At 35.4% G+C, this 14,731-nt stretch overlaps 1 protein-coding gene across 12 annotated transcripts in view; it reads right to left on the bottom strand.

Annotated features, from left to right (window-relative positions):
• Positions 1-14,731, bottom strand: part of dac (dachshund family transcription factor) — a 72,312-nt gene that overhangs the window by 33,875 nt on the left and 23,706 nt on the right. The gene's annotated exons all lie outside the window — the stretch shown is intronic.

Here is a 14,731-nt window from a genome sequence, read left to right as displayed (position 1 = left end):
TGATACTCAGTTTGGTTCGTTTGATGATTTCAACTAAAAATTAAAGAGTTTGGCTGGGATTTTCGGAGAGAAGTATTTGTAAGGTAATTTAGATAACAAAAACAAGATATCATTTTAAAATTGTCATTCAAGAGAATAACTTTCAATGTCAAATTTCGCAACAAAAAAATTCTTGAACACCCTAATGTCCTCCTACATATGTATGTAGGCAAACATGAACATTATAAATATGTACTTATGCGTTAATTATGCAAATAATTATAAATTTAATCGCATAAATTAATAAATTTTACAAATTTGTTTACGCTTGTTACATACATATCTACATACGTACATACCTAGTTTTTTGTTTTTATGAAAGTAAATATTTGTGCGTTTGGCAATAAAAATGTTGCTGATCTCACAAATGTTCTGCGGGCAGATAAGCGTCACGATGACTGTAGTCACAAATTTGTATGTACATATGTATGTACATTTGTTCATAGATATTTATTTATGATATTATTTTTTTAATAATTCATTCAAACCGTTATCTGCATTATTTGTTTGCTACTGTATATGTATATGTAATTATTGTGTCTTGTGTCTTTTGGTATACATGCCGCATAAGAAGCTTTGTTGCCTAAATATTTACACTGAGATTTAATTTGTTTCTATTTGTATTCCATTTGTTTGACTGTTTACATATATATTAACGTGGAATTTTTATGCAAACAATATTTCGGTGGGATGGTATATATTTACATAAGTTGATATGTAACTATACATACATTCATATTTAATTTTCTAAAAAAATATGCACTGCGTAATATCAAACGCCAAAGTCAAATATGCTAGTTCTAAACTAACGAATCATAAATTCCATGCCAAATTGTATTCGTTCATAAAACTATGTACTTACATATAAATGTGTACATTAACGTGGTCCAAAAATTCACAGGAACATAATGTTTTTTGGAATTTTCCTACTGCCATCTCCCAGAATTACAGTTTTGATTTACTTTGGAGTAGATTAATATCAATTTGGGTAGGTAAATAATGCAAATATTTTATCACGTAAATTTTCTAAGAAAATTACTTACTAGCGTTAACTTCGAATTTCCATAAGCCTTACTAATTTACTTAGTCTATTTAGGAATATCTTAAACAAATTCTAATTACCAATAACTTTAAAAATATTTCAAATGTGAAATGCAGAGCAGTCTCGCATAGTACATGTTTTTAATTTCATCAAATTTCAAATCAACCCACACCGATGAAAAGAGTTCTTAATTAAAGAAATACAACTTTATCATTCATCGACAGGCTAAGGATTTTAATTTGACCGCCCATTTTTGAAATTCCTTTTCCAAAGTATTCTCAAACTAAAATCTTCTTAAATCTCTTTGGTCTGACATTGTACATGTATTTCAATAAACTGATGAACTTATTTAAATTTGATTATTCGAACAAATGGCAACCCTCCTAAACAAATGTTAGGAATAGAGCATTTTCCCATTTGGATTTATACCCATCTTTTAGTAATTCATCCAACTTATTGAATAATTTCAATGTACCTTTTTAAACACGTGGCAACCCTCTTCAAACATTCCAAATGTTCAAACTAAGGATTTCTTAACAATGCTTTCGTTTGACTACGGTATTTTTATATTTCATATCCTTTTTGTATTAGTTAATTGAGTTAGACCTTTCAAACAGGTGGCAGCCCTCTTCAAAAGTATTTTCAGTATTTTTTCCTTCGCCGGACATTGCTATACATATTTTAATTAAGTGATGAATTAAGTGGATTTTCATTTTTCAAACATGTGGCAACCCCGCCAAATACCTAAGCTCACCATTTCATCAGGGCGGGAATTTATTTTTCATGACACCCAATGGGTTTGATCCTTCATAGGCTTTAGCCATCGCCCCCACTAAGTTGCTTACATTTCATTCTATCTCGTCTATTGAGCTCCTCCTAGACTAACATTGTATTCTGTTAAAAAAATTCTTGTCTTTATTGTCTACTAAAATTTCGACATTTTTCAATTCTGTTAAAAAATGGGCCACCCTAATGTGCATACATACATATATATATTCACCTCAGGAGCTACATAAATAGGCGTGCCCGGTATGACGCAAACATAAATTACAGCATTGCAGGTGTTTTGCGAAAACTACATAAAAAAGCAACCTATAAACATAAATATGTTTATGAGTGCATAAATGTCTTACAGTTACATGCATAAATATGTATTTGTTGTTGCTGCAAATTATTAAATTAAGTTTGCAAAAATTCGCTTAAACTTTTGGCGTCATTCGCCTGCTGGCACCTAAACCGCTTGGATTGATTTAATATCCAATTGGAATTTCATTATTGCCTGCTACTGGCACTTAACTATGTAGTTACGATTGCAACCAATAAAATCTTTCAAATATTAAAAACACTTAATTGGACGTTTATTCTGATATAGTATTACCTATTTTTTTTTCAATTAAATCATAGACCCCCTACTATTGTGTAGATATATGGTTATTATAAAATCTGCTGACCGCCTTGGCAATATTTCCTGCTGCTTAGGATTCCATTGAAATTTTAGGTTTATTGTGTCCATTTAAAAGAACAAATAGACGTCGGAGCAAATATTAAAGAGATAAAACTGTATGACAGTTAAAATATACTTTCCGCGAGACAAAGCTAAAATTGTAGGTCCAGTCAAGCAGAAAAAAAATCTGCATACTCAGAATTTTGAATTGATCCTCAAAATGTGGACTTGGGGCCCAAAACATATTTTGGATAGGTTGAAGCATTTATTTGCACGTGAATTTATTTCTGTTTCTGCGATAAAAAAAAAGTCTTATACATATGTCATTTAAGAGAGGACATTTTGCTACTTACAACTGGATTTAGCGGTTCCAAAGACTTTTTAATGGGTGGTGCCACACAATTTAGCAAAATTTCTCTATTATCGCTTAAGCGATTTCGATCGAATTGAATATAGCCGGAAAATCGTTCCTTTTTCTTATTAACTGGCGTCAATTAAAACTATTAGGCGACCTTCATAATCTGTTCTTTCCAACGATATGGAATCCTTCCTCTTCTTCCATTGCCACCAACCTGCCAACCTGTATCGCATCGATGGAATGGAAGTTCGATCTCCTCTCTATTGGGAGCTCGCTATCTCCGCTGAGCAGGATCCAGAAGTGTTCCGTCTATAATTTTAGGGTACTCTGGACATATGTTACCATGCTTAAAACAGCTGGACCCGGTCTTAAAATCTTTTAGAAGTGTCTTTTAACTTTCTGGATTGTATTTTTTTACGTGTAAAGGGGTATATGTATGAGCACTCTGGCTACGCAGTTAAAATTGCCCGACTATATTAATTTTTTTTCTTGGATCCGGGCAAAAAAGGTAAATGGATGCAACGTGAGCTGCCCATGTGCGAGATCCGGCAATGAGCCAGTGTGGAGTCTTGGCTCGCGGCTTAGAGGAAGGTGAGCTTTGAGGGGCTTCTCCGACCTATTCGTATGAGTATTGGAGCAAGCAGCTCGAAGAAAAGTATTTCGTATTTACAAATATTTGCATGACTCACCCTAATGTACATACAAACATAAATAAAAATATTGGAAAAGGTTGCTATTCTTGACAGCTGGCACGAGTGCCAAACGCAATGCCAATTGCTTCGAATTTGAGTCCAGTTTACCTGCAACTGTTCTACACATTTACATACATACATACATACATATGTGCATACATACATTCATACGACTTTTATTTTCACCTACAGACTTTAACTCTTTAATCAATTGTTGCCTTGTAGTTCAGACCTGTTTAATAGCCAACAATTACTTTGATGTCGTTTCGTCTTGCAACTTTTGTGAATTTGGCCACTCGGCATTCAATTAAGTAGCCTTGCAACAGTTGTAAGTAACCATATTAGTGACAGAGCTTCATCGGTAACTAACCCCACAAGTTCGGCCATGACACCCTGATTTTCCACACCAACAACTTAACAGCCATTCCATACAAGTATGAAGTGTTTAACTTCAAAAGTCTCAGCTCAAATTTCTTTTTGCCTCCTCGTGTGCCAAGCCAAGTTGGAGTTATTTCACGGAATGAATTGTTGCGCTTTACTAAATACGTAAGTACAACTGTCCGCCTTTGCTTTTGTGTGGTCTTTAGCTTTTCAACGAATTGGCAGCTTAAGCAAGGCACTTACATTCTTAATGTAATTCTAATTGTTATTCCTTGTGTTGCAATCATTTTTTCTTCGGGGTTTGTCTTTGCAGAATTCATGGGAATTTTTTCTTGTGCTGGACAAAGTGACAGAGAAGGCACCCTTTGTGTCAAATTGCACTTGGGGGCGATTCCAGCTAAAAACACGTAGACTTACAACTGCCTTACTGCCTTTTATTGGGTATTGATTGAAGAAAAACGAGTATTCTTTAGGCTAACGACATAGTGTGCTCTAAATGCGTATCTATGTTGTTGAGAACTAGTTCTCAAATGTGACCTTTGGGTCTTCTTTCGGCGACTAACAGGTCTATTCTGCGCTGGAAACAAAAATTTTGTAAACAGTAAAAAATGTTAGGTTACAAAATCTTCGTTTAAGTCCAGAATAGGGTAATAAGTAGCTCTGCAGAAAGGTTGCCTGCCTCTAAGTCTTTGAGTTTATTTTTATCTCAACCGAAGTTTGCGCAATCGACATTGCGTCAAACACAGACTATCAAGAGTCTAAATGAAAGTGTTTGTCACCCGAAATGTGAATAATAAAGGTAAAGGCTGGCTTACAATGATGACAGAGGTAGTAGCGATAAGAGAAATATATTTTAAAGCAGCACCAGAACGGCTATGAGCAAGGTCTTCCAAACTTGCTACTCTCAAAACGGAAGTCATTTTCATTAGCAGTCGTAAAAGCGTATACAATGTTGAACTAGCGACGAGAAGGAGCATAATGAGATTGTTCTACAGCATGTTTAGGATACTGGTAGATTTTCGGCTATACTTATACGAGCATCTTAATTAGGGTTTAAAAATGGCTGGACAAACATTAACGGATAGAAGCAGAGCTTCAGACGAGTACCATGAGGCATGAGTAGTGGGATACTCGTATTTAAATACTCCTGTAGGGAGCGAAAGACTGGTTTGAGACATTTAAACGATCTTCACATACTCAAGGTATTGCTCCAACATATAGATATATTCTCTGCATACAGAATATTTTTGTTGGATGTAGCAATCTTCATATATGGGAGATTCCACTTGACTTCTAGGCGCAGGAAATCGGCAAAAATAGAAAATCTAGCACAGCAGAAGTGAAGCTTGCCACAGAAAATATTACAACAGAAATTAGGTTGCAAAATTAACTGGCCCCAGAACTGACGCATGGGTGAATAAAGAGCACAGGGAGTTAGATTCACGCCTAGGATTGAAGAATCAAGATACCTGGAATAAAATGAAACCCGTATATTGTTGTTGTAGCGGCTACTAAGCCCCGCTCGGGTCGGTTCATACTTCAACGTTATCGTCTGACTCAGCTAAAGGGAGGCCCAAGAAGCGCGCAACTTTCACAGAATCTGTCCACAGGGACAAGGGCGTTAGCTGGGCGGGGTTTTGTAAGTCATGTGGCGACTTTCCGCACGGTGGGCACTGCCAGACAAAGTTCTCTCCCGTCCACGTCGGGTAGCTGTGTGCCCCAAACGGCGCTGTGAATGCCGTTGAAGGCCGGTCGGTATGCAGTTGGGTCCAGAGCTTATTTATGAATCATGACGGTTCGGTTAGCACAGCATGGGGCCACAAACGACGTAGTTCACTTCCGGTGCGTTCTTAAGCCCGATCAGTTGCGGAGATGACTCCACTCGTCGCAACTGATACACCTGACCGAGGTGGATTTTACATGCATTCGTCTGTGGCATACGCAGCAGGGTGTATATTTCTGGCGCTGGATTTGACTCTATGCCAGCCCTGAGCAGAAATATACGGCGCAGACTTAGCCCCAGAACAGCGTTTGATGGATTTCCCCGACCGACACGGGTTTAGAGCGCCGAAACAACACCCCTTGGTCGGGTAAAACCGGTATCATTCCGGTACGTAGAACCGCTTATCGTGGGAATGATGAAACTCTCATTTTCATTAATGCTGCATATTGGTGAAAACCCTGTAATCTGGTTCATAAATCGAATTACCAACAGTACTTAAAAAGCTAGATACGGATGATATTCGATATAGAAACGAACTTCATGGAACAGTGAAGCATGACAACTGACAGTAAAGAACGTAGTAGCGCCTAGAGCTCTAACCCCTCCCGAAGAAGTATTAAATGGTCATATCGGAAGAGTCGACGGATTTCGAGTTAGGCATTCGATACTTCCTTGTCAGAAATATGAACACCCTCCAAAGTCCGTCCTAGATTATTGAAACCGGATCTATTCCCAAGCACAGCCATTTTAGTATGCCTAAAAAATTTGGCAATAATACCGGCCAGGATACTAAGCAAACAAGCACCAGCTGTACTTTCAAGAATGACCCTAATAATCCTGAGGTGGCTTTCGACGCCCTGTAAAGTCTTGTACGTTTACGTTAACATTGTAGCATTTTGCAAATGCAGAAGGTAACAAACACACAATTGCTTAAATTATTATACGAGTAGTAAAAATGAAAGCAATGAGGCGCCAGTGGCAGGCAATCAAGCAAAATTGGAATGCGCATTGGCGCCTGCGTGGCCGCATACATTTCGTTTTCAAGCAATGCGATTAATAAATACGAATACCTGAAGCCCTCAAGTGCATTAATAATGTTGGCTACTGTATTGCAGTGCACTGTGTTAGTAGTAATGTCTATTAGCTGTAGTCTAATTAACTCCAAAGCCGTTTGTTTTAGACACGATTTTTTTTTTACAGCTCAAATTAGTTTACACAATTCTTATAGACGTACAAAAAAAAAATTGCAACTTTGTATTGAACAAAAAAAAAAAAAAAAATACAAAAATTAATCGTTGGAAGCTCACAAAAAGGGGCTGAGGTGTGATTTTGCTTGTTTAAATGAGGTTTAATTAAGTGTGAAGCGTAATCGGACGCAGCGCGCTATATTGCATTACCAGCAGGTATTTATGTACTACTTGCAATTGAGTAGATAGTGGCAGCGAAATAAATAATTCAAGAAAACTGTATTAATAACAATACAGCTTTATAAAGGCCATTGCACATAGAAAAATGCAAGAGTATTCGAAAAAAATACAAAATAATTAAAATTTCTATGATTTTTACGTAAAGTAGTGGCAGCAACGGCCGCAGCAGTGCAACACATCATTGGCGCCTAGAGCCAGAAAAATTATGTAGCTGGAGTTTTCAGCTGATTCCCAGACAATTTTGTTGAATTTGTGGGCGACTAACTGGAAGCAGATATACATACTTACTACTCGTACTGGCATTCGGGCAGTATTCAAAAACACATACTAGATGAAGGCACATTAGGGTGGGTCGTTAAAAGGGAATAGCATATTTAAGTAAACAAATTTTTTGCAAATGATTGAAAGGCAGCCGACCTTAGTCATAAAAATAAAATGTTCGGAAAGCGATGATAAGTTCATTTTCTTCACAATTAAAATCATTGATTAATTTAAATCTAAGCTAGTACAGAAGTATTTTTCTTTTAGACAAGCTAGGATCGAAATTTGCCATTTTTTTTATCAGCCGTTTCATATCAGATCAGAGAAAAGAAATATAGTAGTTGTTTAAGTTCCAAATTTCTCCTCCCTGGTTGGAAAACATCAAAGTGTCCAATAGAAAGAGGGACGACGAAATATCATAAATGTGGGTTAATAATAGTAAATTCTTGGATTAAATGCTATTCTGACAATTTCTACATATTATTTCTCCTTAAGTCGAATTCCGACCTGTCCTAATGTTGTACATCTATACACGGGTAAACATATGTGCTTCTATTACAATATAAATTCACTACTAGTATTCGGCTCAGTAAGTTTGTCTATTGACAGCTCACTTGCTGCGTCTAATTGTTGCACGCTCACCTTTTTGTTGCTGCCAATCATCTTAGATACTTTTTTCAAACTAACTACATACTTATGTATGTATGTATGTATGTACAATGTACATAATACTTACGTATTTTGAATTCAACTTTGATACTTTTTTCTTGAATTTAAACTAAATGAGGTATTAGCACGCTAAATTAAATTAAGTTGCCACGGTAATGCAGCAGAATTAATTGAAGGCGTCGGTGCTGTGGTGGCTGCCACATATGTATGTATGTACATACATTCAAGCATGCATGCCCTGCAGGGAAGCCGCGAACTAGTGAAACCGCGTACTAGTGAATCAGAGTTCTGGTTCCGTACTAGTTCTTTATCGCCAAAAACGAACCATTCCGATAGTAAATGAATCCCCACCAGTCCAAAATCGGCGAAATGTGGTACTTTTAAAAAACTATTTTATTTCACTTTTTTCATTAGAAATCTTTATCTAAGGTGACGGATTTAGAACTGGTAAGGAACTATCTATAGAAAAAGGAATGCAACGGAGGGCTTATTTACTTTACATAGATATGTATGTGTTTGGCGGCTTTTTCGTTCAAATACGCTTCTATTCTGCACTTCCCAGATGCTTTTTCATAGCTTTGTAATAGAAAACAAAGATGTGTGCTAAAATTTTAACATCATGGGTCCATCTGGAATCTAACCAATAACAGCGAGCATATGCAAATACAAAAATAATAGTGGCTTAGAAGAATTTGAATTTGGATGGAGAAGAATTAGAGAATGCAGAAAATTATAGTATTGAATACATTTAAGAGAAATTGAAGAGGTCGGGACTTGAAATAGTCCTTCTTTGAAACTCTTTAACCCAAAACATTTGCAATGTAAAAAAGGATTGTAAAAAGAAAAACTTTTTGCATTTAATACAAATTTTTGAGCAAGAAAAGTCGATAATTTTTACTTTTTATTTTTAATTTGGAATAAAACTTTGTATTAAAGATTATGTTTTTTTTTTTTTTGTTACAAATAAACTTTTATTGAACATAAGTATATATTCCATACTAGGGCAGTTTAATAAATTTTATTAATAAAAGGTGTTCTGAATGATGAAGGTTTAAATAGTTCAGCCTTTCTCAATTTTTTTTTATCACTTCCAAATAATGGGTTTTCTCAAGGTTCTCTACACGGACGTTTATTTCAGTGCTGACCTTTTCATTTACAACTCTTGTCTACCCGCCATTTCCCTCGAAATATAAAATAGCCCTAGCAGGCTAAATCTGGCGAATATGCTTATTAGCGGGTAATTTGTAACCTCGGTCATGCAATTTTCACATAGTGATTGCGGTGTTCTTGATGGAATAGCCCTTTTATATTGCGACATGCGGTCGTATTTTACTTAAAATAAATGGCACATCTGTCCAAGGGGGCTAAATAATATTCACCGCTAATCGTTTTAACATTTCTGAAATAAGCGATGGCGTGCATACCAAAAAAACGTTCGCCATGACTCTGTTGGGGCAGCCTTAGCCCGGACCGGGCACTCCTTTGAAGTAGTCCCACGGTTGCACTTTTGGTCCAGCGTGTGCAATAATGACACCTATCGCCCTAATTTTCAAGTGAAATGTGATGTACTCGCTTAGCATCGGCCAATCCGCATACTATGGATTAGAATGGCGATTTCTGGCGTCTCGACCTATTTTGGGCGAACTGAACGTTATGCGTTACTTGAGCTGGTAGGGCCACTACGGTATTCAGCATAGTTGCCAACTTGGTGCTTTAAGCTTTAGTGCTTTTTGAAAATTAAAACGCCAAAAAAATGGTCTAGTGCCTAGTGCCCTTTTTAGTGCTTTTTTCTGCACTAAATTTCTGAATTTACAAGAATCTACAAATTTAAATGCTATAAAATGCAAACCATGATTGATAAAAAGATGAAGTTGCAAACCCACGTTCTTGCGTTCTTGTTAAATTGTATTCGCGTTGAAAATGCTAGCACGCAGATAAGTTAAGTGTTTACTTTTTATTTTCTTGATTATTGATTGATTACACAGTCCGAAAAATTTTAACTTTTTTTGCCACCTGAGTTCATCGGTTTTTAGATTTTTCGGTGCTGAATCCAAATCTGGCTGCAGAATTTCTCTACCACGTCAGAATTTTGAGATATCCTAACCTCTAAGTGTAAAAACACGGTTTATTATAAAACAACAAATTTTTTCGCTCATTTCTACTTAGGGTATCATTAAGTATTACTCTTCCCCTTCAAAATTCCATTTCGTTTGTTGCGATTCGATTGTTTTTTCTCCAGATGTACCAGTTTTAATGTGCAGTACTTCGGTATTACTTCGTAAGCATGAATGTGTATTTATTTAAACATGTAAATATTGTTTATTTTTTTACTTTTGTTTACTACAAACTGTTATAAAAGAAAGTATCCTTTGATTAAAAAAAATTGTGTGCTTTTAGTGCGGTAAAACGCTCAAATTTCCAAGGTTTGGTGCTTTTTGAAATTCAAAAGTTGGCAACACTGGTATTCAGTAAAGCACTTCTTAACCATTTTAACTCCTAAACATCCATCATATGTATGTACGCACGCCTCACAGATCTTTTGCAGTTCATAACCGTGTCGTTTTGTCTAAAAATTAATTGAATATATTCTTGAACAGACTTTTTATGAAAAACGAAACTTTTCTTTTCTAAATCTTACAATCTTGAATTATTTTATTCTGGAGTCCTACAAAATTATGTAGGTGGTTGTATTAATCAAAGTATACTCCATCAAAAGTTAAATTGGGTTCATGTGGCAGTCGATTCAAATTACCAACTCACTTAGACCTTTTAAAGATCCATTGTGGTAACACAGCAGAACACAATAAACCTTTGTGACTAATCTTCGGGCCTACCTAAAAAACGTGCTCTCCTCTTGGCCAGAGCTGGGCAGCTACAAAAGAAGGGCTCTACTGTTTCTTCCTCTTCCTCTTCCTCATTCCTGCAACTTCTACAATATTCGTGGGAGAATATTCCTATACTCGAAGAGTGCCTGCCAAATAGCCAATGACCGGTAACACAAGCCATGCCCCTTGCAATATCCTCTCGTGCGAGGCTGAGCAACTCTCTCACCTTTTTCTTATCTATTTATTTGTGGCCAAAGTAGCCTTCTTGTAATTTTTCGGACTCGTTTCAAACGTTTTTGAAAATTTATGGCTATTCTTGTTTTAGTAGTGACTTTCAAGAATCTACTGGAATTCATTTTCAAAGTTTTTTTTTCCCCTTTTGCTTTCCTTCCAATTTTTACGTATTTTTTGGGGCCAATTATATTACGAGTATATTATTTTTCATCAATCATTCCGTAGATTGTACTCTTTTAAAATGCAGTAAAAATTTTTTCATTTGAAGTTTCCTTAAGCCACTTCCACCTCCGTCAATTGAGATGCTATCAACAAAACTCTTCATTGAGTTATCTCAGTCAACACAATTTGTCGCATGCAATTTACAACTATTTTTCTGTGGTTTACCCTCTACCCTCGCTGTTACTACTCTTACAGCATCAACCCACATCAGCACTGGGTTCCATGCAGTTTCGAACTCGAGTAAACGCCGCTTTGTCTGGCAGCACAAGAAGCTGTCGCAACTCAATAAGCAGAGATCAGAGACCACAAGAATTTAAAAGACATCGCGGTTAGGCTGGCAACACGCCATTGCCCGTCTGTACTGAGCAACCCACACAACCTGCTGCGATCGTTTCGGGACTAGCCAGCCAGAACTGTCATTGCCGATCATTGCCAATAGTGAATATGAATACAAAAACAGCATGCAATAACTGATGGACAAACAACAATGGAGAATAGGTCTAAGGAAAAGATTGTTGAATCGATTGAGATTTCAGATTTCATTTGCAATTTGCTGAAGCTCATGAGGAAAAAGGCCAAAACTATGTATAAACAAAATTTGTATGACTTTATGAGGAGACAAAGGCTGAGAGAAGGGCAGTGACAGCTGGAGGTGGAGAGGAGCGGAAAAAAACAGCGGCGCGTTTTGTGGTTTAACTGTCATGGTTTGACGCAAATGGCCGCACAGAAGATTGGCGAAAATCACGCACACACTTGCGCATATTAGTGTGGGTCGAATTTTTACAAAGGCATAATTAAATTTTGTTTGAAGATGCTGGATATAACAAAAATAATTATTTCAATGAAGTAATAAATATATTAATTTGAAAAAATAAATGTGAAAAATTTTTATATCAAAAATGTGTCAAATGGGGGAAAAAGTTTATTTAAAAAATTTAGTTTTTCAATTGAAAAAAGAACAAAAAATTTTACTTTTTTAAGACGCTGAGCAGGTCCGTTGAATTGGAAAAAAGATATTTTTTTTAATAAAATGTTTTATTAAAGTAATAAATATATCAATTAAAAAATGTGTTAAATTTTGATATCAAAAATGTGTCAAGTGGGGAAAAATTAATTTAAAAAATTTTTTAATTTTTTTTTCCAAATATGAAATAAATAAATAAATGTTTTATTGAAGTGTTTTATAAAAAATTTTAAAAAATTAAATGCGTTTATTTCAACATTTTATTAAAAAATTATGTTTTGCATTCAAATAATTTTTTTTTACTTTAAAAATCTTTCTTTCGTCAAGTTTTTTTTCAAAAATCTTAAGTTATTTTATGCAAGCTTATTTACTTTAATAAATCCATTTGTCAGTTGTAATTTGTTTACTTTAATCTACATTTAAAAAATTTGTGTTTGTTATTTATGGCCTTACAAAAATTATATTCAAAAACTTTATTGAGCTTGAGGCCGTTTATAATGAAAATTTTTGTCGAAAATAAAAACAATTTACATTTTGGTAGAAGTTATAGCTACTATTTTTTCCTCCATACGAATTTTCCCACCCTAATGCACATAAGTATGCATATCTGTACTTCTATGCTCGCCTAGAAGTCTGCCGTAGGCGGACAAGCAAACGTTTGTAGGGCATTGTAAAGTTGACAGCGATTTGACAGTTACTATTCGTTGTCAACCTCAATTTGGGTCAGGCACATGTGAACGGCAGCCCTTTTTTTGCGGCGGCCAAAACTTTCAGAGAACCGGGTATAAGTAAAGACGTAAGTAAAAGTAACTAAATTAGATTATGCTATGAAAATAAAGTCAATAAAATGTGAAAATTAAAAATCTAAAAAAAAATGCTAACCAACAGCCACTTGAGGTTGCTGAAAGGTAGAAACGGGAAGGATGTGGATTTGGATTGGAAATGATTTTGAAGACAAACTTTCTTTAATGTTTTTGGTATGATTTTGAAATACAATAACAAATTATAAACATGTATAAAAAAATGACTTGCGCAAGAGTGTTTTAGAGTGATTATTATGTATTCATGTATTTATGTTTGTATGAAGTGGATATGAATGCTTTCAGCAGTGGAATGAATGGAATTTTTATAAAAAAAAATATGTTTAAGATATGGAGCTTCAGCAGTGTACCATTAATTTCAATATTAATTTTTTAATCCACAAAAAAGTCTATATTTAGCATGTAAGTACATCTCGGCTATGAACTGTTGTTCGATCTGAAACCCTAATCTAGGAAAATTTTTAGGGTGAGAATTTTGCCTTTTTCTCAAAATTTGTTAACATTTTTTTCCCGATTTAACAATATGATTTATAATCGAAAATTCAACATCAGTCAAGAACAAAACATATCCAGCCGAGGAAATTCTTTTAAGCTTTCCAACAGTTTTATGGGAACGCAAATAGAGTAAAAGCTCCCTGTTACCGTCACTGATATGAAACCTACAGAGGATCGAAAAAAATGTCTTCCCATAGCTACGTTTTGAACATCATTGTGACATATATATTGCCAGAGCATTTACCCGGTGTGCAAAAATGCTTAGGAAGCTTTAAAAAGCTCTTAAAGAAAGTAAAGTTTTGACGTTATACAGCGGTAACGGCTAAAACAAATCTCGCGTACTAAGCTTTTCAAAGCTTTCTGCAAATTTTATATGAGCACGCATAGGGCAAAAGCTCTATGTGGCCGCTGCTGTTATACATAAGTACATATATCAGTCACGACCAACACATATATCGCTGGAGAAGTTGTTGCATAGAGATTAAAAGCTTTCCTCTTATCTTCACTGATATAAATGCTCTTTTCATCAAAACTATCGTATTAAAAACGGGGTTTTTCATGCACAGTGGTGCGCACAGCCGTAAACCTGAGCTTAGTGTATTGCCTGACCACGTGCGTCAAATACTCGCTCTGCTTTTTTAAGCTTTCTTATAGTTTTGTATAGGCGTGCAAAGGGTTAAGCATTCTCTGTTAATTACTTTGTTGCATGGACGAGCTCAAAGTAAAAGCTCTCTCTGATCGCTGCGCACATGAACAACTCTTTTAAGCAGCCACGACCTCGAAGAGATATCTCTCTGTGATCGTCACTGGTTAACATTAACTCATATTGTTTTTTTTTTTTTGAGGGCCTTTTTTTGATCAAGACATGAATGCAAGCTTCCATGGATAGTCTATGGAAAGCTTTAAAAAGCGAAAATTGTTTTGGGCGCTGTGTTATTGACTGGGCAGTTTGATAATTCTTCTTATAAATTTGTATAAATATTATACAGCATTTCAATTCTAATTAAATTTGAATTTCTCAGAAAATTTTAACAACTAAGTTCAAAAAAAAAATGAAATAGATTTTAATGCATTTTTTTAATAAAGATTTCAAATCTTTGTAATTTCTTCGACTAATCCAATTATTTTTTCATC

This window comes from Rhagoletis zephyria, unplaced genomic scaffold (genome assembly GCF_001687245.7).
Source record: "Rhagoletis zephyria isolate East Lansing unplaced genomic scaffold, Rhagoletis_zephyria_1.1 Rzeph_scaffold_00224, whole genome shotgun sequence".
In the NCBI taxonomy this organism is placed as follows: domain Eukaryota; kingdom Metazoa; phylum Arthropoda; class Insecta; order Diptera; family Tephritidae; genus Rhagoletis; species Rhagoletis zephyria.
The sequence above is the reverse complement of the archived record's forward strand: the minus strand, read 5'-3'. Positions and strand labels throughout refer to the sequence as shown.